A 26,488-nucleotide genomic window follows, 5' to 3' on the forward strand; every position below is an offset into this window, starting at 1 on the left:
AAGGGAAAGAAAACACTTAACTTCAAATGGCTATGGCAGCACCAGGAACTCTGCCAAGATCCACACACCAGCGATCCACAACTCCAACAGAAGCTATCAACCGCATAGCATAGTGGGAGAAACAACAATGGAGACGGTTAAATGACCATAATAGCCACACCTGGGGAAAGAAGGTGTGGCAAGCACCAGAAACACAGACATCATTTGATCCAAATAGATAACATGTCAGATCAAACCAAGTGTGGCCAGTCTTACCGATCTCCTGCCACCTGTCGTGGGAATGTCCGTGACATCTACCTTCCCATGTCATCTGGAGACAGTTAAGGCCCTATTACACCTGAAGATAATCTTTCAGATTATCAGTAAGAAGCATTCGTATGAACGCTTGTTAGCGATGATCTGCCAGTGTAATACTGACGCCGATTACCCAGAGAACTTGTTCATCAGGTAATCGGAATCTTTTAGAAGATTTAAAATCCTCATTTGTCGGCAGAAGATCGTGCTATGTAATCACTATCTGGTGCTGGGAAACAAGCGAGTATTGGGAAGAGCGATGGCATTAGCGGTCGCTCCTCCCATACTGAGGAGGAGATTGCTGCATGTACAGATGTAGCCAGCATTAAAGTAAAAACTTATGCCTTATCACACTAGCTTATCTCACTAACTTAGTTTAATTATGTTCAAAGCTTCTAAAGCTTAAAGGTGGTGTTGAGTTACACTGCTGGGACGGTGCACTGCCCACTGACTTTGGTGCTGGCTACGTAGTAACAGTGGTCTCCTCTGCCTGCTTCATCTGCAAGTGTAATTGGACCCTTACACCGCATCTGTACACATCTAATATAAATGTTCAGCCATATCCCTTAACAAAAGTACATTAGCCAAGATCTAGCTATTGGAATAGAAAAGAATGTCTAACAAGTTATGTTATTTTTAACTCTAAGTAGCCTGCATAGTAATCTTGCCTGGGTCTATCAATTAAGAAGGAGAGGAAGGGTTGGCAAAACAAGCAGGAGGAGCAAGGGTGCATAGAGTGGCTTGGGCCTGCCCTTGGTGCACTTAACTGCTCATTTGCATATGTATTTAGAGTACTTCAGAACAAAACAACAGATGGCTAAGGCTAATTTCACACTAGCATTAAAACTATCCAGTAGGATGTTCCGGCAGGGGAACAGCTTGCTGGAGTTTAATGTATCTAGCACAGATGGAAAATTCTGAGTACTACGAGGCACCATTGACTATAATGGGACCTGGCATGGATTCAGCCTGTTTCTGAATGAGGCATTCCGCTTGACAAAAATGGTGCTTGCACCGATTTTTGTCCTGCCTCATCCCAGCACCATCCGGCTCTCAGTTAGGTTCCATTATAGTCAATGGGTCTGGCAGGAAAGGCAGTATCCAGCTATGCCAGATATGATGAACGCCAGCTGGCTTTTATTCTGCCTGATAGATTTAACACTAGTGTGAAACTAGTCTAAGTGAAAAGTGTCATTACATACAGTTGAACTAGTTCTACAAGGCATTTTACCTGGTTTAATAGTGAATTGTCTGGTGACAAATGCACTTTAAGAAGTCTTGAAGATCTTTTCCACTTAAATGGTTTCCTTAGTTCAGCTAAGCTCTACAAGGCATTGTGTCTGCTTCAAGAGTGAGTTTCGTGGTGACAAATTCCTTTTAAGTGTAGCTGAATTGATTTACTGTATAACTTCTATGCCTGGATGAATATAAATCTTCATAGATATGGTTCCAGTCATGCTTTTTTGACTGTATGTGATGTATTCTTAGCAACGGCAGTTATGTGTTACACTAGAAGTTAAAGGTAAAAAATATTTTGTAAATGTTCAGAACTGCTTGGATCCCATTCTGCAGTATGCTCCATTGGTTAAAAAAGAACTGCTATTCATCAGAATTCATTAGGTTATGCATATTATGAGTGAATATACAGTACAGACCAAAAGTTTGGACACACCTTCTCATTCAAAGAGTTTTCTTTATTTTCATGACTATGAAAATTGTAGATTCACACTGAAGGCATCAAAACTATGAATTAACACATGTGGAATTATATACATAACAAAAAAGTGTGAAACAACTGAAAATATGTCATATTCTAGGTTCTTCAAAGTAGCCACCTTTTGCTTTGATTACTTCTTTGCACACTCTTGGCATTCTCTTGATAAGCTTCAAGAGGTAGTCACCTGAAATGGTCTTCCAACAGTCTTGAAGGAGTTCCCAGAGATGCTTAGCACTTGTTGGCCCTTTTGCCTTCACTCTGCGGTCCAGCTCACCCCAAACCATCTCGATTGGGTTCAGGTCCGGTGATTGTGGAGGCCAGGTCATCTGGTGCAGCACCCCATCACTCTCCTTCATGGTCAAATAACCCTTACACAGCCTGGAGGTGTGTTTGGGGTCATTGTCCTGTTGTAAAATAAATGATGGTCCAACTAAACGCAAATTTGATGGAATAGCATGCCACTGCAAGATGCTGTGGTAGCCATGCTGGTTCAGTATGTCTTCAATTTTGAATAAATCCCCAACAGTGTCACCAGCAAAGCACCCCCACACCATCACACCTCCTCCTCCATGCTTCACGGTGGGAACCAGGCATGTAGAGTCCATCCGTTCACCTTTTCTTTTTTTATCTTAATAAATTTTTATTGATATACAAAAGATTCATTTACATAATACATTACTAATAAATCATTCCCCATCCGCCCCCCCCCCGCCTTGCAGGAAAAAAAATTAAAAAAAATAAAAAAATAAAAATTTATAAGTAAATTTACGAAAATAAATTAATTCATTAAATTAGTTATTCTTATCCCAATCCTTCCAGACTGCAACCCACTTTAAATAGGATCCTCTTTGTTTATGCATTATCCTCTCGTAGCTCTTCACTTTCTCAACCAGACCCAACCAGTTATTGCAGTCTGGAGCAGAAGGACAAAACCATGATCTGGAAATAAGAAGTCTGGCTAGAAACATTACCTTGGTCAGTAGTTGGCGTTTTATAGGCTGGTAATTAACCTCCGATAGGTCTCCCAGGACCCATATCCTGGGGGACAGAGAAACTACAATGTTAAGTTTGCGAGCCAAATTGGTTTGGACCAATTGGGCAACCCCAAAACAGATGTAAATGATCTGCCTCGGTGTTGCCGCAACGTGGGCAGTCAGAGGAGGCTCTGTATCCTCTCCTATGTAGCCACATGGGTGTCACATATATTTTGTGAAGAATGTTGAATTGTACAACAATGTGATTGAAATTATTTGAAACTAATTTTAAATTTTCCCCTATGTTGTCCCAATCTAGAGGACCCACCTCTGAGAGTAAAGAAGACCAGGATCTTTGTCCTGGAGAGAAAACACCCCAAACAATTTTTTTCATTAAATGTCTATAGCAGTGTGATATTTTTATTCTCGTGACTGTTTTCTTACTGATTAAATCGTGTAAAAATTCAGGAGTATCTATAAAAAAAAGATGACTATTCAAAGTGCTAGAAAGTGCCGACCTAAATTGAAAATATGCGTACCAAGCTACCTGACCCAGATTTGCCCTTTGCCTTAGCTCAATCAGGGGCAGAATTTGTCCACCATTGACCACCTGATGTAAGTACTGAACGTTCTTAGTCCTCCAGTACTGGCAGCAGCTCAAGTCCCCTAAGTTCAAGATCTTTGAATTATGCCATAGTGGGGTGCAAACAAGTGATGCCTTAACTCCACACCAGCTTCTTATAACCAGCCAAGTCCTTATAGCCATTCTGCAAAAAAGTGTGTACCCAATCTGTATATTTAATAGGTAATCAGACTCCAGTACTGAAAAAAAATCTGAAAGACCTGAGTCTTTCACCATTTTATTGCAGAAATGGCTATTTTCCCAGTCATTAAAAAAGCAAAGTTGAGAGGCCACAAAATAGCCCTTAAAGTAAGGGAGGTTAAGACCTCCCTGATTATAAGGCATAGAAAAATACAGTGCCTTCAGTCTGACCCGCTTCCTCCCCCACAGTAGATCGTTAAGCATCCGCTCTATAAGTCTAAAATACTTGTCCGCGATCCATACAGGTGAGTTACGCAGGACATACAGAACCTGGGGCAGCACTACCATTTTTATTAAAGAAATTCTGTCCGCCCTTGCAGGCAGAATTTTTTGCCATATCTTAATTTTGGCCCTCAGCTTTGTTAACAGGGGAATTAAATTGAGTTGTAAATATTCCTGAGGTTTAGCAGAAACTAAAATCCCCAGGTACTTTATAAAACCAGAAGTTGTTAACTGGTTATCCCAGTCACCTCGCAGCTCATCTATAGGGAGGAGAACGGTCTTCTCCCAATTAATCTCCAAACCCGATGGAGCGGAGAAAGCACCAACCAAATCCATTATGCGAGGGAGGGTGGTTTCTGTTTGATGAACAAAGACCAAGATGTCATCTGCATAAAGAGATACGCGATCCTGTCTCCCCATTATGCCAAAGCCGGACACCTGCAGATCTTGCCTTATGCTAGCTGCTAAGGGTTCAATATAAATATTGAACAAGAGGGGAGAAAGAGGACAACCTTGGCGGGTGCCTCTTCCTAGGGAGAAACTCTCTGTAATCGTATCATTGATCCTGATCCTGGCAACTGGAGAGCTATATAATAACTGAACCATCGCCATGAATCTGGGGCCAAAGCCCATTTTTTTCATCACCTCCCAAAGGAAGATCCACTCCACCCTGTCGAAGGCTTTGGTAGCATCCAGCGACAGGATGGAGCGGGTACCACACCCCGGAGACTGAATATTCATAAATAACCTATGTAAATTATAATGTGTGCCCCTTCCTGGCATAAAACCATTCTGGTCTGGGTGAATAATAGTGGATATAACCCGAGAGAGCCTCCTGGCCAGAACTTTTGATAGTAACTTAACGTCAGTATTTAGTAAGGAGATTGGTCTATAGGAGCTCAATTCTATCGGGTCCTTATCCTTTTTAGGAATCAAAACAGTGAGGGCCTCCATCATAGAGCATGGCAAGTCCCCTCCCTTCATTGCATGAGAGAAAACCTCTAGCATCTGAGGGAGAATCACTTCACCATTCTTACGATAGAATTCGTATGGGAGGCCATCTAGGCCTGGCGATGAGTTCCCCGAGACAGACCCCAGAGCCTCCTGCAGCTCCGGCAGAGACAACTCCTCCTCTAAACATTCCATTTGGGCTGTACTTAAGGTCAACAATGGAATCCCATCCAAAAACCGCATCGCCAGGTCAGATGACAGGCCCGGAGAGGATCTATACAGCTGGGCAAAGTACTGCAGAAAAGTATCCACAATCCCCTCTGGCTCTACTATAATTTCCCCCTCTGGGTTGCGAATCGAAAGAATAGGTTTATTTTTCTTATCTTGTTGTGTGATTATTCTGGCCAGGAGCTTACCGGGGCGTCCAGACTCCGAAAAATACTTTAACCCTTTGAAGAATACTCTATGATTTGCTTTCTCGATTAAATATTTCTCGAGGGAGCAACTCGCTTTCTGCATTTCTTCCCTGTTGTATTCAGTAGGATGACTCGTGTATCGCTCAGTTGTGAGTGCAGCAATCTTGGCCAGTTCTTTCTCCTCTTCCTTAAATATTCTCTTTGCTGCAGCGATCTCGCTTATAAAGACCCCTCTCAAATATGCTTTCAAAGCATCCCATACTATATTGATGTTAGCAGAGGGGAGGTTCACCTCCCAAAAGGAGGAGATCAGTATTTTAATAGACTGATAGTTGTCCAAAATGGTGAGCCAATATGGATTCAGCTTGAATCCTAGCCCCCTCTTGTCCTTATTCTCCCTAGTGCATACCTCAATTAGTACTGGTGAGTGGTCCGAGACTGTTCTTACTCCATATCGCATTTTCCGGATATTGATCAGGTTGCTCTCATTAGTAAATACTAGGTCAATCCTAGACATTGCTCTACCTCCCCTAGAAACACAGGAGTATATTTTCTTTCCTCCGCCAAGATATTCCCATATATCCACCACTCCAGCCTCCAGACAGAACTGAGGCAGCGGCGAATTACACGGATTCCTCCCCGATTCTGCATCTAATGTAAATCTGTCTCTTTTAGGGTCCATGACCGCATTAAAGTCCCCCATCAAAACTAATCGGCATTCTGGTCTCTTTTCAAGAAAAAACAATAGTTGGATTAGTGGATACATCGAGAATGGCGGGGGTATATAGAAGAAAGCAAGAACATAACTGCAACCATGCAGCTCGCCATACAAAAAAATAAATCTGCCCTGATCATCTATATAAGATTCTATCAGGGTAAAATCTACAGAATTATGGATCAGAACTGAAACGCCCCTAGCGGATCCACTAAAGGTGGAATGATAGGCTTGAGAATACCATCCCATTGTCAAACGGGACACGGTTTCTTTAGTAAGATGGGTTTCTACTATGCAGATAATTGCTGGGAGATATCTTTTTAATGCATCCATTATAGCTTGCCTTTTGACCCTTTCCCCGAGCCCTCTGACATTCCATGCTACAATTCTAGTAGCCATCAATCACAACAAAGAGAAGAAGAAAAAAAAAAAAAAAAAAAAAAAGCAGACTTCGCACAAAGACACGGTGGTTGGAACCAAAGATCTCAAATTTTTACTCATCAGACCAAAGCACAGATTTCCACTGGTCTAATGTCCATTCCTTGTGTTCTTTAGCCCAAACAAATCTCTTCTGCTTGTTGCCTGTCCTTAGCAGTGGTTTCCTAGCAGATATTCTACCATGAAGGCCTGATTCACACAGTCTCCTCTTAACAGTTGTTCTAGAGATGTGTCTGCTGCTAGAACTCTGTGTGGCATTGACCTGGTCTCTAATCTGAGCTGGTGTTAACCTGCGATTTCTGAGGCTGGTGACTCGGATGAACTTATCCTCCGCAGCAGAGGTGACTCTTGGTCTTCCTTTCCTGGGGCGGTCCGCATGTGAGCCAGTTCCTTTGTAGCGCTTTATGGTTTTTGTGACTGCACTTGGGGACACTTTCAAAGTTTTCCCAATTTTTTGGACTGACTGACCTTCATTTCTTAAAGTAATGATGGCCACTTGTTTTTCTTTACTTAGCTGCTTTTTTCTTGCCATAATAAAAATTCTAACAGTCTATTCAGTAGGACTATCAGCTGTGTATCGACCTGGCTTCTCCACAACGCAACTGATGGTCCCAACCCCATTTATAAGGCAATAAATCTCACTTATTAAACCTGACAGGGCACACCTGTGAAGTGAAAACCATTTCAGGTGACTACCTCTTGAAGCTCATCAAGAGAATGCCAAGAGTGTGCAAAGCAGTAATCAAAGCAAAAGGTGGCTACTTTGAAGAACCTAGAATATGACATATTTTCAGTTGTTTCACACTTATTTGTTATGTATATAATTCCACATGTGTTAATTCATAGTTTTGATGCCTTCAGTGTGAATCTACAATTTTCATAGTCATGAAAATAAAGAAAACTCTTTGAATGAGAAGGTGTGTCCAAACTTTTGGTCTGTACTGTATCTAAAACTATTATGTGAATATCCTGAATACCTTATCTCACTGTAATCCCAATGTGGTTACAACTTAAAGTAGAAGAATACGGACAATATAAACCATTACAAATGTCTGTTAGGTGAAATGTAAAGAGGGAACCTGTATATTGTTTCATTGGAAAAGTCTTTATAACTTGTAATTTATTCATTGACATGTCTGCTCATCCTGGGCTGTGAAGTCAGGAAGGTGGTCCTATCAGTAATTGACAGCCTTCCCTCTATGCAGGGGCATTCCTAGGTTAAAACATTTGTGATGTTTTGTCCCAGGCTCTGAATGTACTAACTGCCAGCTAGATACAACTGTATTGCCATCCTCAGGACGGCAATACAATTGAATTTAATGCACTGAAAGAGCTGAAGGACCTGTGGTGACATCACAGGTCATGTGACCAGTAAAAAAGGCAGTGGTTGAAAAGAACCTGCGATGATGTTGCATCATGTGACCAGTGCAGGAGAGGATGGTGGTGAAGAGGAGAAGTCCTGGGGGAAGAAGCTGTGGTGATGTCTGCTACATCAGGAGAGGTAAGTGAAGGGAGAGGCAGAGCAATACTGAGAGTTGTGGTTATTTAACTGGGACTGTTTGTTAGGGCTGAAGGGAGGGATGTTATTTACATGGAACTGTGTGGTGGAGGTGGCTGGGGAGTGGATCATGTTAATTTACATAGGACTGTATGTTGGAGGTAGCTGGGGAGGAGTTCATGTTATTTACATGGGACTGTATGGTGATGGTGGCTGTAGGAGGGGATGGTGTTATTCACATGGGACTACATGTTGGAGGGTGCTGGAGGAGGAAGTGGTGTTATTTACATGGGACTGTATGTTGAAGGTGGCTATGTAAGGGAGTAATGTTATCTACATGGGACTGAATGTTGGAGGGGGCAGGGTGATGTTATTTACATGGACTTTATGTAGAAGGCGGCTGTGGGAGGAAGTGATGTTACTTACATGGGACTGTATGTCAGAGGGGGCTGGGGAGGCAGTGATGTTATTTACATGGGACTGTATGTTGATGGCGGCTGTGGGAGGGATTGATGTTATATAAATGGGACTGAATGTTAAAGGGGTCTGAGGGAGTAATGCTATTTACATGGGACTGAATGTTGAGGGGGCGATGTTATTTACATGGCACTGTATGTTGAAGGTGGCTGGTGGGGAGACTGCATGGGATTGCATGTTGGAGGTGGCTGGGGAGGGGGTGATATTTACTTGCTACTGTATTTGAAGGCAGCTGGGGAGGGGGTGATGTTATTTACATTGGACTGTATTTTGGAGGGGGCTGGATAGATGGTGTGATGTTATTTGCATAGGACTTTATTTTGGAGGGGCAGAAGAGATGGTGTGATGTTATTTACATGGGACTGTATGGTGGAGGGAGGAATATAACTACAGGGGGAACTTCAGGGTGAGCATTATAACAGTAGGGGCAGTATAAATACTGGGGAATGTAGGGGTATTTTAAATCCAGGGAACATTATAGGCGTTGTTATTACTAATGGGAGCTCTATTGGAGTGACTTATAGATCCGCCTTATTTCTACAAAGAGCTCTATGGGGGGCATTATTACTACTAAGGGGTCTGTAGATAGCTTAATTACCACTGGGGGAACAATAGGGGCCTTATTTCTACTGGGGGCTTTGTGAGGGTATTATTGATACTGGAGGGCTCTTCTATTAATAGGGGCACTCTTGGGGAGCGTTATCACAGTTGTAGGCACTGTATGGGGCAGTATTACTAATGGGGGCATTCTTGGGGAGAATTATCACTGTTGGGGGCACTGTAGGGGGTAGGATTACTAATGAGGGCATTCTAGAAGGGAATTACTAGAAGGCAATTACTGTTGGGGGCACTGTAGGGGGCAGCATTAATACTGAGGGCATTCTAGAAGGGCATTCTAAAAGGGAATTACTCTTGGTAGCACTATTACTATGGGGGCACCAATTTTTCTTCAGGATAGTATTTGGGGGTATTGGGGGTAAACCGAGCAGCAGGATAACACTGTGGGGACTCCAGGTTGGGAGATGATAGAAATATGAGGAATCTAAGATGTCTGTGTGTCACACTCTGCAGAGACGAGGCTCGTCTGGAGAAGATGATGACAGAGAAGATCTACATCGGAGGAGACGTCACCTGGAGGCACTGGATGTGACAGGTATGTGTTGCTGTGTAGCAAGTACAGCAAAATGCAGTGTGTGGGGGGGAGGGGGAGGCGACTTAGAAAACTGGGCCATATTCATTGGGGCTTGGGCCCCGGATCTTTTGAGACCCTAGCAAAGCCCCTGCCTCTATGACTGTGTATACCAGGGTTTCTCAACTCCGGTCCTCGGGACCCACCTACCTGTCAGGATTTGAGAATATCCCACAGAATGAATACCTGTGGTAAGTCCAGATGCATGGACACTAATTATATCACCTGCTCAATACTAAGGAAATCCTCAAAACATGCCTGGTAGGTGGATCCTAAGGACCGGAGTTGAGAAACCCTGGTATATACAGATATTGCTGATAATCACTAATAGGACCGGCTCCTTGACTTCAAATCCCAGAATATGCAGAAATTTAAATGAATAAATTGTTTTGTTGTTGTGTAGTTTTACTGAATCTTTTCCAATAAAGCTATATATTAATCTTCTCAGTACCTTCGGCTCTATAACTCAGACACCATGTTTAATGTGACAGCCTCTCTAATATCTAATGATCGCTTTAGCTGACCAATGGCACACTGTCATGGTCTAGAAATAAGTTGAAAGAATGTTGCTAGAAAGATTATTCAGCTGGCGTTACTAAACATGTATGGTCAGCTGGAATGCTTGTAAATGCCAATATGGACTAAAATATGTATGGTTGTACTGAGCAGAGATATTTTTACTGTTTCTCACCAAGGGCACCACGGCATGTCACAGCGATGTTGCGTTTTGGATGTGGCAAAAATCAAAAAGTATAAAAAAAGCATGCATTTTTTGCAACAACATAATTTTTTGAATTTGTTATCTCCAGTCATTATTTACTTGATTGCGAATATCAGCAATGTAATATATTTGCGATAAATTTGCGATTAGTATATTCAACACTATTCACGAATATATAGCACTATATTCTAAATATTTGCAAGTTCTCGAGGTGGCGATATTCGCAAATAAAATTACCGATTTGAATATTCGTGCTCAACACTAATTGTTTCCAGACTCTTGAATCCTAGTCCATTGTCTTTGGTTGAGTGTGAGTGTGTACTGCTCTGAAGTTAGGGTACTTTAGGCTCTGGATTAAAGATCAGTGAACCTGAATTCCAAATTTTTAAAAAACTCAAATCGATTCCAGTCAAAACAAACTGGCTTTGATTGTCCTGGAAATTGGTATATCACATATGGTCTCCTAGAAAAAGATGTTATCTATTTTAATAAAATTTTTATGAATTTTGGCTTTTTTCACTCTCCCCCCTCTGTAAGCTCTTGAAATCAATGACAACAGTAGTATATCATTTCTGAGTGTTATGCTTTTTGATAAGGGATACAAATTGTCCCTTATTGGGGGCAAATGGTATTTAAACACACACACACACACTGATATGGAATTAAAAAAAGTGCCTTGTTGGGACCAAGTGTCCAGAAATTATGTATTAACAGGGTCAGAATGCCCGCCTATACGATGCCCACAAGTGTTAATTGTCAGAAAAAAAGTGGCTCATTCTGAACAAGCCTATAAGAATTTTGCCTTTAAATTGGGAGCAGTAGCAGTAGTGCAATGTGGACGTGGAAAGGGTAGGGTATTAGAGGCATGTGGCTATAATAGTAGTGGCATCAGAAGCAGCATAACCTGGAACATACAAGACAGTAGATTGTCTGTCTATGGGTAGTAGTAGTAGTTGTGGTAGTAGCAGTGGCAGATGTGTAGCGTTAATAGTGGCAGTAATAGGGGATTAGCAGCAAGGAATAGCAGCTGTGCCCATAGAGGCAGCGGCAGTCATATGGTACATGATGATAGGAAGGCAAGCAGGGAGGCAGACAGTGTCAAGACGGGACCCCATCAGCAAGGTCAGATCTATTGATTGTCCTCACCAGGAGGAGTGTGAAAATCCTCCAGGCTTGATTCATTAAGACAAAAGTTATGTTTTGGACACTGTTGGGGGACAACTTGTGCAATAATATTTTTTTTCAAGCTTTAACATACAAAAACCAGTATGACGGTACATAGAATGATGATATCACATTGAAAATAACATACAGCAGTCATCAACTGTGATTTTTGATATACATCAACAGATACCATCTAAATAAACATTTGATAATGATTATTGATCATAAGTAGAGGTAAAGGCATAGTAAGGTAAAAGTTGAAAGAACCATTTTGGTGTTAAGATGCAGTATCAGCTAGTCATATCTGTCAATATGCATCAACAAATCATGGCCAAAGAGAATATTAAAGTTGTATCATTGGTCATAAGCAGAGATAATATAGCATGTTATATCATCATAATGGTATGTTGTAGGCACAGTCATACAGTAGTAAGAAATGAACCACACAAAACAACAGAAACCATATAGCAGAATACATAACAGAACAGTGCGGTCTGCTCAGTATTTCAGGTAACTCAGCATAATATTTTCTACTCATCCATGTGCTCCAACCTCTTGAAACTGGGGGTATCTGTTGTGCACTCAAGCTAACATTTTTTCATAAGAGCAGGTGGTGTTGACCAGCTTGACTACTTTGTTTATATGTGGGCTGGAAGCTTCTTTCAATAGCTAGTAATGAGAAGCTTAGTTGCCAATGCCATCCTTAAGCGCGTGATAATTGATCTATGTTTCGGGGGAACTGATCAATTCCAATCAGTAACAGTGTTAGCTGTGGAGTTAAGGGAATGGAGATTCCAGTGATAAGAGATAAGATAAGATATGTTCAGTTGCCCTCTAGAGGGGTTTATGGATAGACAATCCCATAGGATCCCATGTCTGCAATTTCTCCAGAATATTTAAGAGCAGCATGGAAACATGATATGTAATCTATCTGGAGAATACCATCTCAAGCATGTCTTAGTTATAGCTTCTCTATGTGAGACGCTGTGGAAAACATTATACGTAAATCTGAAAGAGGTTTCCCAATCTGGGAGATGGGTACCCGCAGGTCTTCTTCCCATCTCCACATGTAGGAGTTGATGATGGTAGAGATTTTATCATTTAGTGTGCTAAAGAATCTCATGATTCCTCTGGAAGGGTGGAACAGGTTATGGGTTCTGATACTGTTCGTCATTGTGAGATCTTTTGTATGAATTCCCTAATCTGTAGAAATGTATGAAATTCCTCATTAAGTATATTTTTTACTTTTGTAAGTATTGGAAGTATGTATAGGATTTGAAGATCATCAAATGAGTTGTGAATGGTAGTTAAGCCGAGTTTTTTTTCCATTGTGTGAGATCTAGTTGAGGAATACAGTCTTCCAGCAATTCTACCAGGAACTCTTTTAGGGTGCAGAAGATTTGCCCTTTCTTAAATTTAATGAAGTGTCTCTCAGGTACTATCAGAAATAAAGACAGTGTTAATAGGAGGTAGAGAGCACGAGAGGCCCCACAGCGCAGGGACTATACACATTTTTAGGGAGTTTAGGCTGCAGATATGTCTTTCAATCTGAACCAATAATGTGTTTGTGCTGTCATTCCACCAATGTGTTAACTGGCCTAGAACAGCTTTAAGAAAATAATCACGCAAATTGGGGATCCCCAGCCCCCACGCCCGTCTGTCCCTGGTCAGAATGTTGAAAGCAACACTTGTTTTTCTTGTATAAGATTCTGATTAATGATTTGAAAAAAAGGTTTCTCGATAGGGCTATAGGTAGTGCTCAAAAGAGATATAGTAGCTTGGGGAGAAGTAGCATTTTATCAGACGCAATTCTACCCAGCCAAGAGATTATATAGGTGAAACTCAAAAAATTTGAATATCATGCAAAAGTCATTTATTTCAGTAATGCAACTTAAAAGGTGGAACTAACATATGAGACTCATTACATGCAAAGCGAGATATTTCAAACCTTTATTTGTTATAATTTGTGGTTCAATTAGTTTTTATTGAAAGAGGGATAATAAGTGTAGAGGTACCATCATATAGGTTGTACACAAATACAAAATACATCCAAAATGATGTCTAGCTGAAGATATCGGAAAGAACCTACATCCAGGCACATAAGATATATGTCTTTCTTAATAGTAATAATTAAGTTCAGACACCATATAAGCAACATTGAGTCAACAAATACAAACAGGGGCATTTGTTATAATTTGGATAATTATGGCTTACAGCTTATGAAACCCCAAAGTCACAATTTTGAGGTGCCCTTTGCTCAGGGGTTATGGATTAATTAGCTGACTAGAGTGTGACACTTTGAGCCTAGAATATTGAACCTTTTCACAAAATTCTAATTTTAAGCTGCATTAATGCAATCCCTTTTAATTTGCATTACTGAAATAAATGCAGTTTTGCACGCTATTCAAAATTTTTCGAGTTTCACCTGTATGTTTGGAGAGGTCTGTAGTTTTTTTTTTTGGCCATTTTGTATTCTTGTGATATCTGATTGGTAGTGAATTAGGGCTGCCAAGGGTTCTATCAATATAACATAATAAGTGAGAGAATGGGAATCCTTGCCTAGTGCTGTTCGTAATATGTAGTTCTTCAGACAAGGTACTGTTTAAATAGACGTTTGTGGAGGGTTAGTTATAAAGGGCTCTGATTGCTGATTGTATGCTTCCTAAGAGACAAAATTTGACTAGTACCACAAAGGCATAGTCCCAATTTATGCATTCAAATACTTTTTTGGGGTCGATAATGAGAAATAGAGCTGGGATATTTTTGTTTGACATGATTGTGATGTCGATATAATCCATCTGGTGTTGTCGGGGCCTTGTCTGCCATGTATAAAGTCAATCTAATAATTTTGAATTAGTACAGATAGAATGTTATTTTGTGGCTAGGATTTTAGCATATAATGTTATGTTGTTGTTTAATAATGATATAGGTCTATAGTTTTTCTGTCTCTAGAGTGAATTTGCCTGATTTGGGTATCATGACAATGAGAGGTTTCAGCATTTTGGAGGTGGAAATTGTCTTGTGGATAAAGCTTATTATATATTTTATGTACTGTAGGTGTGGGAGTAGGATCTGGGAGAATCTTCTGTAGTATTCTGTGGTGAAGTTGTCTGGTCGAGGGGCCTTATGTAGTGTCCTCGATTTTTTAAAGAATATTTATGGTGTGAGATAACATATGAATCGGCTCTCCAAATATAATCATTAATTGTAGGGTAGGCCATAGAGATTGAAAAGGAGATTTTTGTGAAACTCACCTGTAAAATCTTTTTCTCGTCTTTTCCATTGGGGGACACAGACCATGGGTATAGCTTAGAGGTATTAGTAGGAGGGACACTATGCAAATGAAAGAGCTCCTCCTCCTAGGGCTATACCCCCAGACTCCACCAGGAGGAACTCAGGCGTTGCACAAGCAGTAGGAGAAGGAGCAAGAAAAAATCATGGAAACCATCGGACCAAGCCATAAGGTCCAACCAGAAACAGAAAAACTGAACTAAAGACCCCTCCTGCAACAGGAATAATGGGTGGGAGCTGTGTCCCCCAATGGAAAAGACGAGAAAAAGATTTTACAGGTGAGTTTCACAAAAATCTCCTTTTCTCGTGCTTTTTTCCATTGGGGGACACAGACCATGGGACGTCCAAAAGCAGTCCATGGGGTGGGAAAAAATACCAGCACCGCCAGGAGGAACGCCCCAACGGTCAAACAGGAACCACAGCCTGCAAAACCCTGCGGCCAAAGCCGCATCAGCCGAAGCCAGTGAATGCAACTGACAAAAATTTGCAAAGGTATGCAAGGACGACCAGGTGGCCGCCGTACACAGCTGAGACGCAGAGGCACGACTGCGTCTTGCCCAGGAAGCCCCCTCCGCCCCAATGGAGAGAACGGCAATTCTAGCCGGGGGAACTCCACCACAAGCGTGACAAGCCGCGGAAATAGCCAAGCAGATCCAGAGCGCCAAGAACGGCGGACGGAAGCAGTAGCCGCGAGACACACCTCCAGGACCCGTACAACATCCAGGGAATGCAGAGTGCATTCCTTGGGGTTAGCCGGAGAAGGACAAAAGGAAGGCAGGACAAGATCCTCATCAAGGCGGAAGGGAGAGACCACCCTGGGCAAAAAGAAGGGGACTGGACGGAGCACAACTTAATCCTGGTGGAAAACCAGAAAGGCTCCTGACAGGAAAGAGCGGCCAGCTCCGACACCAGTCTGACTTAAAAGCTCGTGATGGGACGTGAACTCACAGCCACTGCATAATAGCCCAGAACTTTAATCACTACGCTATGTAGCTGTATCAGAAGCTATGGTCACAAGGAAGTCCAGATGAGAACAGTCAGAGAGACCCTCCTCAAAGGCTCGAAGGGGGCCGACTGCAGAGCGCGCAGAACCAAATTGAGATCCCAAGGAGACAAAGGGGGAACATACGGGGAACCGAATGCGCCACCCCCGAAGAAAGGTCACCACCGGACCCTTAAGAGCAAGGGACCTCTGACGGCCCGCGCCGAAACCTGACCTTACAGGGAACTAAGCGACAGTCCCTGCACAAGCCCAGACTGAAGAAAAGACAGTACCATCAAGATGGAAAACCGAAGGGGAGGGAACCCCGAACCCTCAAAAAAGGATAGGAAGGCCATCCAGGTACGATAGTAAATCCGGGAGGAAGAAGACTTCCCCGGACTGATCATGGTCCTAACCACTGAATCCGAGAACCCCATCTTTATCAGGATGGCGGTTTCAACAGTCACGCCGGTAAACGAAGAGACCGCAAATTCCGGTGGAAGAACGGGCCCTGAGACAGTAGGTCCTGTCCGTCGGGAAGAGGCCATGGGGCGTCCGCCAGCAACCGAGCCACGTCCGAAAAAACCACGCGCGGCGAGGCCACTCTGGGGTGATGAGAACGGTCGGAGTCCCTTCCGCCTCGAACTGGCGTAGACCCTTTGGTAGGAGAGGAAAACAGAGGAGGCTGAAGTCCTGCCACGGAGACACCTGCGCATCCATCCGTACGCCTCCGGATCTCGGGCGCGAGCCAGGACCACTGGGATCTTGTTGTTGAACCCGGACGCCATTAAGTCCACATCCGGACGGTCCCATCTGTGGCAGATTTCCTCGAACCCTTCTGGATGCAGAGACCACCCGCCTGGATCCACCGTGATGTGGCTTAGAAAGTCCGCTGTCCAGTTGTCCACTCCTGGAATGCAAACTGCTGACAACACCGGAACGTGCGTCTCCGCCCACGTCAGAATTCTCTTCACCTCCTGCATCACCATCCGGCTGCGGGTCCCGCCCTGATGGTCGATATAGGCCACGGCCGCGGCATTGCCCGTTTGAACCCGCACTGGGAGGCCCGCAAGGAGAGAGGTCCAATAGGAGAGAGAGAGAGCGGAAAAAATTGCCCTCAGTTCCAGAAAGTTGATTGGAAGGCGAGACTCTGCCGCCGACCAAATTCCTTGAACCGTGCGAGACTGGAAAACGCCCCCCCAACCCAGGATGCTGGCATCGGTGGCGGCGATCGTCCAGGAGAATGCGAGAAAGGAACTCCCCGACCTCAGGTTCTTTGGGAACAGCCACCAAGGGAGAGCTGCCCGAACCCGCTGAAAGGTAAAGGATCTCCTGTTGCGCCAGGCGAGTGTGAAACTGGGCATATGGAAGGCCTCGAAAGAGGCTACCATAAGACCCAGGACCTGCAAGTATTCCCGAATGGAGAGGCACGGGGAGCGCAGCAGATGCGACACTGCCCCCTGGACCTGGGAGGACTTGAAGGCTGGTAGAATACTTAGGCAGCCGAGGTGTCCAAAATCACCCTCCGGAAGGAGAGCCTCTGGGACGGGAAGAGGCAGGAGTTTGGGAAAGTTACCAGCCAGCCGAACCGTTCCAGGGTCTGAACAGTGATCCGGACGCTGTCCGTGGTCTGCGGTAGAGAGGGGGGCCTCTATCCGGATATCGTCCCGATAGGGCAGCAAAGGAATGCCCCTGGTACGAAGAAGCGCCATGAGCGGTCCAGGACCGTGGCAAGGACCCGCGGGGTGGTCGCCAACCCGAAGGAAGGGCGACAAACTGACAGTGTCGACCCATAATGGCGAAGCGCAGGAATCGATGGTGGGATTCCGCAATCGGGACATGTGATAGGCCTAGGAGCAGCAGGGCGGGCTGACTGGGCCCTCTAGTGCCGGGAAGGCTGGTGCAAAGGAAGGGCTCTTTGCGGGCGACCTGAGACCCCCGGCGGAGGAAGCAGGCGACGGCCTACCAGATGAGAAACGGCAAAAGGCATGCAGAGATGAACTCGTCCAGCTGATCCCCATAAGGTCTGGAAACCCCAAAGGGGAGATTAGCAAGGGAACGCTTGGTGGAGGCGTCAGCATCCCACACCTTCAATCAAATCTCTTCGCGCTGAGTGACAGAGATGGCCAACCTGCGGGCAAAGAGGGAAACAATGTCCCTAGAAGCTTCGCAAAGAATCTTAGAAGCCTGAGACATCTGGAGAACCAACTCCAGTGTGTTAGTAGCCGCATCTCGTACCGCCAGTTCCTGGTGGTGGTGTTGTAACCACACCGAGAGAGCACTGGCTACCCCTACTGAGTGAAAGGTAGGTCACAGGGACGCGCTGCCAGCGAAAAAAGGACCTGGAAGAGAGTCCATGCGTCTGTCTACAGCATCCTGGAAAGAGGAACTGACTAAGACAGGAAGGGCCACATAATTGGCTAATCCGGCCACCGGAGGATCCACCTTAGGGGGAGGAGACACCTCTCCTCGCCGTCAGCAGGGAAAGGAAAGTATATTCATGCGCTGGGTGGTCGAGAACCTTATTAAGACCACCCCAGGCCCTGGACATGACCGCGGAAAAATCCCTCATGGACCGGGAACATGGTAGTCTCCGACTGCCTGGACGGAAAAAGGGGGAACTCCTGACCAGTGGAAGGAGGAGAATCCCCTTGGAGAATAAAGGTGTCTCGGACAGTCACCACTAAGTCAGCCACCCTGGTGGAGAGCTTAGGCGAGGGGTCCCGCTCCATGACCTAATCAGAGCCGGAAATTCTCCTTCAGACTTGCGCTCCCTAAGGGAGGGGAGAGTCGCCCGAACGCGCCTCTAGACGAGGGGGGGGGGGTGGGGGGGGGAGAGCCAGAGCCATCCGAGGAGGGATGCTGCTGCTCACGCTCCCTGTTAGTAGTCGGGCGTCTTCTGTGGAAAACCACTTAGAGAGGTGGTTGGCGTCACAGGATTTGAAAATGCCCTATAGTCCAAAAAGGACCTGGCTCGTCCGAGCCGGATAATTCTCCTTCGGATTACTCTCCCTAGGGAGGGGGAAGAGCAGTCCGCAAGCGCCACCGGCGAGGTGAGGGGGGTGGAGAGACGGAGACATCCGAGGTGGGATGCTGCCGCTCACGCTGCCTCTTCGTAGTCAGTCACCCACTGTGGGGACCACTGAGAGAGATGGAGTCGTTAGCGCCACAGGATTAAAGGACATGGTTGCCTTGGCGACTAAGACCAATTTAGCGGCCGCGCTGGACATGGCAGATGCCCAAGCGGGGACCGCAGGCCCCCAGGGACGTGGAGGAGGGGTGGAGGAGGGGGGTAAGGCAGGGATGCAGGTAATACTTATCTGCTCCTGCAGAACTTCTCCTGCAGAACTTCTCCCTCGACTCCAGGACCAGCAGGGATGCACCTCATCAGGCTTCTGACTCCTTGTCCAGGAGTGCAGTGTTCTGGTGGAGGGTGGCAGCAGGAGACCCAGTAGCTGGTGGGATACCGGAGCTGCAGGTCGAGCCCGGATCCACTTGTCTTCTTTGGGGGGCAATGGAGGCAGCCAGGCAGCGTCCAAGGACGGCAGCGGGCATTCCACGGGGGACCAGGAAGGCGCCATGCCGACCTGTGTCCCCATCTAGAATAATATAAACAATTTTTGAAGGCTGAAAGGGGCTTTGAACTCAGAAAGCCTGGACATGGGGCAGCAGCAGCAGTACCACTGAGCTACCAGCTTGCCTGGCACAAAACGGAGTAGAGTGATGAGGAGCTGCACGGCCATGAGCAAACAGAGTCTCCGGTGTAAGGAGAGTCAGAGCGGCATGCCGAGGCTCCGCCTCCCCGAACGCGTCATTATGGCGCGAAAAAAGCGCGCGAAAAATAAGCGCGCGCGCGAAAATATGCGCGAAAATAAGCGCACTCGCGAAAATATGCGCGAAAAAAAAGCGCACGCGCGAAAATAAGCGCACGCGCGAAAATATGCGCGAAAATAAGCGCACGCGCGCGGAAATAAGCGCGCGCGTGATTTAAACAAACACCACGTGGAGGAGCGGCCTGCCGGCGGGCGCTGAGGGAGCGCAGCAGCCAAGGCCCGACGAGAGAAGCGCTGAAGCCCACAGTTTAAGGGGGAAGAGATGCCAGTACTCCAGTGCCAAAATGAAGAAAGTGCCCCATCAGGATCCTTCTTCAAGTTCACCCAGGTAGCCACAGACAAATAGACACAGAGGGAGGGGGAGGGATTGGGCAACACTTATCTGCTCAGCATGCTCCCTCGATGTCCAGACCAGCAGGGATGCGCCTCTTCAGACTTCTGACTCCAATCCAGGAGAACAGTGCTCTGGAGGAGGGTAGGCAGCAGGCGTCCCAGCAGCTGGTGGGATGCCGGAGCTAACAGGTCGAGCCCGGATCCACTTATCTTCTTGGGGGGAAATGGAGGCAGCCAGGCAACGTCCCAAAGACGGCGGCGGGCACTCCACGGGGGACCAGGAAGGCGCCATGCCGACCTGTGTCCCCATCTAGAATAAAAATAACAAAAAGGAGTAGAATCAGAGAGTGTCAACCTCCTTCACCAGACACTAAGCAAAGACTGAGTTCCTCCTGGTGGAGTCTGGGGGTATAGCCCGAGGAGGAGGAGCTCTTTCATTTGCATAGTGTCCCTCCTACTAATACCTCTAAGCTATACCCATGGTCTGTGTCCCCCAATGGAAAAAAGCACGAGAAAGGGTGTCTAGTAGATGTTTTCCCCCCTAGAAAACAATGAATATGAATTAGGTCTAGGTGAGAAGTGAGTATAGTCCCTCTCAGAGGCATGTCTAATCCGCCAGACATCTGAGAGCTCATTAGATTCAGGCAGGTGTCTAAACGAGTAGTCTGTTTCTAGTGGTATGTGTAGAATCTAGTTGGGCATTGATAAGAACCTAGACTGCTTGGCGTAGGGGGCATATCCATTGACAAGGGCAAACAATCTGTTTTTGATAGTACAAATATAAATAATATATCTACTTTCTGGATGATATAATGGTCATGTACACAAGTACTAATAGACTTTCCCAGCACCACCAAAATAACCCTCCTTTTTTTTAATAAGAAGTGAATTAATTGTGAATGAGAGATACAGCATGTGTCTCTTCCATGCAAATAATATCACATTTTTGTTCTCTCTCCCTAGATTTTTCCTTTTGAAAGGGGAGTTTAAGCCTCTTGCATTAATAGACATAATTTTAATAGCCATGGTGACATAATATTGAGGTAGAGCTGCTTCCTTTAGGCTTTGAGGAAGCAGGGATGATCTTCCAGGATTTCAGTAGCTGAAGTCCCTCTTCTGGGGATTTAATAATGTGTGTCGAGCTGTTGCAGACTAGAAGGATCTTGATTGTAAAGCTCCATCTGTACTTGATGTTATTTTAGTGCAGGGTCTGGGTCAGTGGAAGGTACTTCCTTACTGCTTGAAGGGTTGCTGCTGAATAGAGTTGAGCGGACACCTGGATGTTCGGGTTCGAGAAGTTCGGCCGAACTTCCCGAAAATGTTCGGGTTCGGGATCCGAACCCGATCCGAACTTCGTCCCGAACCCGAACCCCATTGAAGTCAATGGGGACCCGAACTTTTCGGCACTAAAAAGGCTGTAAAACAGCCCAGGAAAGGGCTAGAGGGCTGCAAAAGGCAGCAACATGTAGGTAAATCCCCTGCAAACAAATGTGGATAGGGAAATGAATTAAAATAAAAATTAAATAAATAAAAATTAACCAAAATCAATTGGAGAGAAGTCCCATAGCAGAGAATCTGGCTTCACGTCACCCACCACTGGAACAGTCCATTCTCAGATATTTAGGCCCCGGCACCCAGGCAGAGGAGAGAGGTCCCGTAACAGAGAATCTGTCTTCATGTCAGCAGAGAATCAGTCTGCATGTCATAGCAGAGAATCGGGCTTCACGTCAGCCACCACTGCAACAGTCCATTTTCATAAATTTAGGCCAAGCACCCAGGCAGAGGAGAGAGGTTCCGTAACACAGAATCTGGCTTCATGTCACCAGAGAATCAGTCTTCATGTCATAGCAGAGAATCAGGCTTCACGTCACCCACCACTGTAACAGTCCATTTTCATAAATTTAGGCCCAGCACCCAGGCAGAGGAGAGGGGTCCCGTAACAGACTATCTGGCTTCATGTCAGCAGAGAATCAGTCTTCATGTCATAGCAGAGAATCAGGCTTCACGTCACCCACCACTGTAACAGTCCATTTTCATAAATTTAGGCCCAGCACCCAGGCAGAGGAGAGAGGTCCCGTAACAGACAATCTGGCTTCATGTCAGCAGAGAATCAGTCTTCATGTCATAGCAGAGAATCAGGCTTCATGTCACCCACCACTGTAACAGTCCATTTTCATAAATTTAGGCCCAGCACCCAGGCAGAGGAGAGAGGTCCCGTAACAGACAATCTGGCTTCATGTTGGCAGAGAATCAGTCTTCATGTCATAGCAGAGAATCAGGCTTCACGTCACCCACCACTGTAACAGTCCATTTTCATAAATTTAGGCCCAGCACCCAGGCAAAGGAGAGAGGTCCCGTAACAGACTATCTGGCTTCATGTCAGCAGAGAATCAGTCTTCATGTCATAGCAGAGAATCAGGCTTCACGTCAGCCACCACTGCAACAGTCCATTGTCATATATTTAGGCCCAGCACCCAGGCAGAGGAGAAAGGTCCTGTAACAGACAATCTGGCTTCATGTCAGCAGAGAATCAGTCTTCATATCATAGCAGAGAATCAGGCTTCACGTCAGCCACCAATGCAACAGTCCATTGTCATATATTTAGGCCCAGCACCCAGGCAGAGGAGAGAGGTCCCGTAACAGACAATCTGGCTTCATGTCGGCAGAGAATCAGTCTGCATGTCATAGCAGAGAATCAGGCTTCACGTCACACAACATTGGAACAGTCCATTGGCATATATTTAGGCCCCGGCACCCAGGCAGAGGAGAGGTTCATTCAACTTTGGGTAGCCTCGCAATATAATGGCAAAATGAAAATAAAAATAGGATTGAATGAGGAAGTGCCCTGGAGTCCAATAATATATGGTTAAGGGGAGGTAGTTAATGTCTAATCTGCACAAGGGATGGACAGGTCCTGTGGGATCCATGCCTGGTTCATTTTTATGAACGTTAGCTTGTCCACATTGGCTGTAGACAGGCGGCTGCGTTTGTCTGTAATGACGCCCCCTGCCGCACTGAATACACGTTCAGACAAAACGCTGGCCGCCGGGCAGGCCAGCACCTCCAAGGCATAAAAGGCTAGCTCTGGCCACGTGGACAATTTAGAGACCCAGTAGTTGAATGGGGCCGAACCATCAGTCAGTACGTGGAGGGGTGTGCACATGTACTGTTCCACCATGTTAGTAAAATGTTGCCTCCTGCTAACACGTTGCGTATCAGGTGGTGGTGCAGTTAGCTGTGGCGTGTTGACAAAACTTTTCCACATCTCTGCCATGCTAACCCTGCCCTCAGAGGAGCTGGCCGTGACACAGCTGCCTTGGCGACCTCTTGCTCCTCCTCTGCCTTGGCCTTGGGCTTCCACTTGTTCCCCTGTGACATTTGGGAATGCTCTCAGTAGCGCGTCTACCAACGTGCGCTTGTACTCGCGCATCTTCCTATCACGCTCCAGTGCAGGAAGTAAGGTGGGCACATTGTCTTTGTAGCGTGGATCCAGCAGGGTGGCAACCCAGTAGTCCGCACATGTTAAAATGTGGGCAACTCTGCTGTCGTTGCGCAGGCACTGCAGCATGTAGTCGCTCATGTGTGCCAGACTGCCCAGGGGTAAGGACAAGCTGTCCTCTGTGGGAGGCGTATCGTCATTGTCCTGCCTTTCCCCCCAGCCACGCACCAGTGATGGGCCCGAGCTGCGTTGGGTGCCACCCCGCTGTGACCATGCTTCATCCTCATCCTCCTCCACCTCCTCCTCATCCTCGTCCTCCTCGTCCTCCAGTAGTGGGCCCTGGCTGGCCACATTTGCACCTGGCCTCTGCTGTTGCAAAAAACCTCCCTCTGAGTCACTTCGAAGAGACTGGCCTGAAAGTACTAAAAATGACCCCTCTTCCTCCTCCTCCTCCCGGGCCACCTCCTCTTCCATCATCGCCCTAAGTGTTTTCTCAAGGAGACATAGAAGTGGTATTGTAACGCTGATAACGGCGTCATCGCCACTGGCCATGTTGGTGGAGTACTCGAAACAGTGCAACAGGGCACACAGGTCTCGCATGGAGGCCCAGTCATTGGTGGTGAAGTGGTGCTGTTCCGCAGTGCGACTGACCCGTGCGTGCTGCAGCTGAAACTCCACTATGGCCTGCTGCTGCTCGCACAGTCTGTCCAGCATGTGCAAGGTGGAGTTCCACCTGGTGGGCACGTCGCATATGAGGCGGTGAGCGGGAAGGCCGAAGTTACGCTGTAGCGCAGACAGGCGAGCAGCGGCAGGATGTGAACGCCGGAAGCGCGAACAGACGGCCCGCACTTTATGCAGCAGCTCTGACATGTCAGGGTAGTTGTGACTGAACTTCTGCACCACCAAATTCAGCACATGCGCCAGGCAAGGGATGTGCGTCAAACCGGCTAGTCCCAGAGCTGCAACGAGATTTCGCCCATTATCGCACACCACCAGGCCGGGCTTGAGGCTCACCGGCAGCAACCACTCGTCGGTCTGTTGTTCTATACCACGTCACAACTCCTGTGCGGTGTGGGGCCTGTCCCCCAAACATATGAGTTTCAGAATGGCCTGCTGATGTTTACCCCGGGCTGTGCTGAAGTTGGTGGTGAAGGTGTGTGGCTGACTGGATGAGCAGGTGGAAGAAGAGGAGGAGGAAGCCGAGAAGGAGGAGGTGGCAACAGGAGGCAAAGAATGTTGCCCTGCGATCCTTGGCGGCGGAAGGACGTGCGCCAAACAGCTCTCCGCCTGGGGCCCAGCTGCCACTACATTTACCCAGTGTGCAGTTAGGGAGATATAGCGTCCCTGGCCGTGCTTACTGGTCCACGTATCTGTGGTTAGGTGGACCTTGCTACAGATGGCGTTGCGCAGTACACACTTGATTTTATCGGATACTTGGTTGTGCAGGGAAGGCACGGCTCTCTTGGAGAAGTAGTGGCGGCTGGGAACAACATACTGTGGGACAGCAAGCGACATGAGCTGTTTGAAGCTGTCTGTGTCCACCAACCTAAATGACAGCATTTCATAGGCCAGTAGTTTAGAAATGCTGGCATTCAGGGGAAGGGATCAATTTTGTGAGATGGAGAGCTGAACGCTGCCGTGTGACTTGGTTGAGACGCTTGGTGACGGAGGTGGTGGTGGTGTTGGTGGTACATCCCCTGTTTGCTGGGCGGCAGGTGCCAACGTTCCTCCAGAGGCGGAGGAAGAGGCCGAGGCGGCAGCAGCAGAAGAGGCCGAGGCGGCAGCAGCAGAAGAGGTAGCAGGGGGAGCCTGAGCGACTTCCTTGTTTTTAAGGTGTTTACTCCACTGCAGTTCATGCTTTGCATGCAGGTGCCTGGTCATGCAGGTTGTGCTAAGGTTCAGAACGTTAATGCCTCGCTTCAGGCTCTGATGGCACAGCGTGCAAACCACTCGGGTCTTGTCGTCAGCACATTGTTTGAAGAAGTGCCATGCCAGGGAACTCCTTGAAGCTGCCTTTGGGGTGCTCGGTCCCAGATGGCGGCGGTCAGTAGCAGGCGAAGTCTCTTGGCGGCGGGTGTTCTTCTTTTCCCCACTGCTCCCTCTTTTGCTACGCTGTTGGCTCGGTCTCACCACTGCCTCTTCCTCCGAACTGTGAAAGTCAGTGGCACGACCTTCATTCCATGTGGGGTCTAGGACCTCATCGTCCCCTGCATCGTCTTCCACCCAGTCTTGATCCCTGACCTCCTGTTCAGTCTGCACACTGCAGAAAGACGCAGCAGTTGGCACCTGTGTTTCGTCATCATCAGAGACATGCTGAGGTGGTATTCTCATGTCCTCATCATCAGGAAACATAAGTGGTTGTGCGTCAGTGCATTCTATGTCTTTCACCGCTGGGGAAGGGCTAGGTGGATGCCCTTGGGAAACCCTGCCAGCAGAGTCTTCAAACAGCATAATAGACTGCTGCATAACTTGAGGCTCAGACAGTTTCCCTGATATGCATGGGGGTGATGTGACAGACTAATGGGGTTGGTTTTCAGGTGCCATCTGTGCGCTTTCTGCAGAAGACTGGGTGGGAGATAATGTGAACGTGCTGGATCCACTGTCGGCCACCCAATTGACTAATGCCTGTACCTGCTCAGGCCTTACCATCCTTAGAACGGCATTGGGCCCCACCATATATCGCTGTAAATTCTGGCGGCTACTGGGACCTGAGGTAGTTGGTACACTAGGACGTGTGGATGTGGCAGAACGGCCACGTCCTCTCCCAGCACCAGAGGGTCCACTAACACCACCACGACCATGTCCACGTCCGCGTCCCTTACTAGATGTTTTCCTCATTGTTATCGTTCACCACAACAACAAAAATATTATTTGGCCCAATGTATTGTATTCAAATTCAGCTGAATATAAACTTGAGGCCTAGTATTTAGGCGCTGGGTGACAGGTATGGGTTTACTGACAGAATTAGACTTGGAAATGCACAGTAGCGGGTGTGTGAACTTATTCTGAAT

At 46.5% G+C, this 26,488-nt stretch overlaps 1 protein-coding gene across 3 annotated transcripts in view; it reads right to left on the bottom strand.

Annotated features, from left to right (window-relative positions):
- Nucleotides 1-26,488, bottom strand: part of NPFFR2 (neuropeptide FF receptor 2) — a 359,549-nt gene that overhangs the window by 178,583 nt on the left and 154,478 nt on the right. The window contains exon 1 of one of the 3 annotated variants that reach the window (XM_044277087.1): nucleotides 1,526-1,658. The exons of the other annotated variants lie outside the window; for them this stretch is intronic. The gene's annotated coding sequence lies outside the window, so the exon portion shown is untranslated. Of the gene's footprint in view, nucleotides 1-1,525; nucleotides 1,659-26,488 lie in introns of those variants that run through there. 3 annotated transcript variants of the gene reach the window in all.

The sequence above is a fragment of the Bufo gargarizans genome, chromosome 1 (genome assembly GCF_014858855.1).
Source record: "Bufo gargarizans isolate SCDJY-AF-19 chromosome 1, ASM1485885v1, whole genome shotgun sequence".
NCBI classification, from domain to species: Eukaryota; Metazoa; Chordata; class Amphibia; order Anura; family Bufonidae; genus Bufo; species Bufo gargarizans.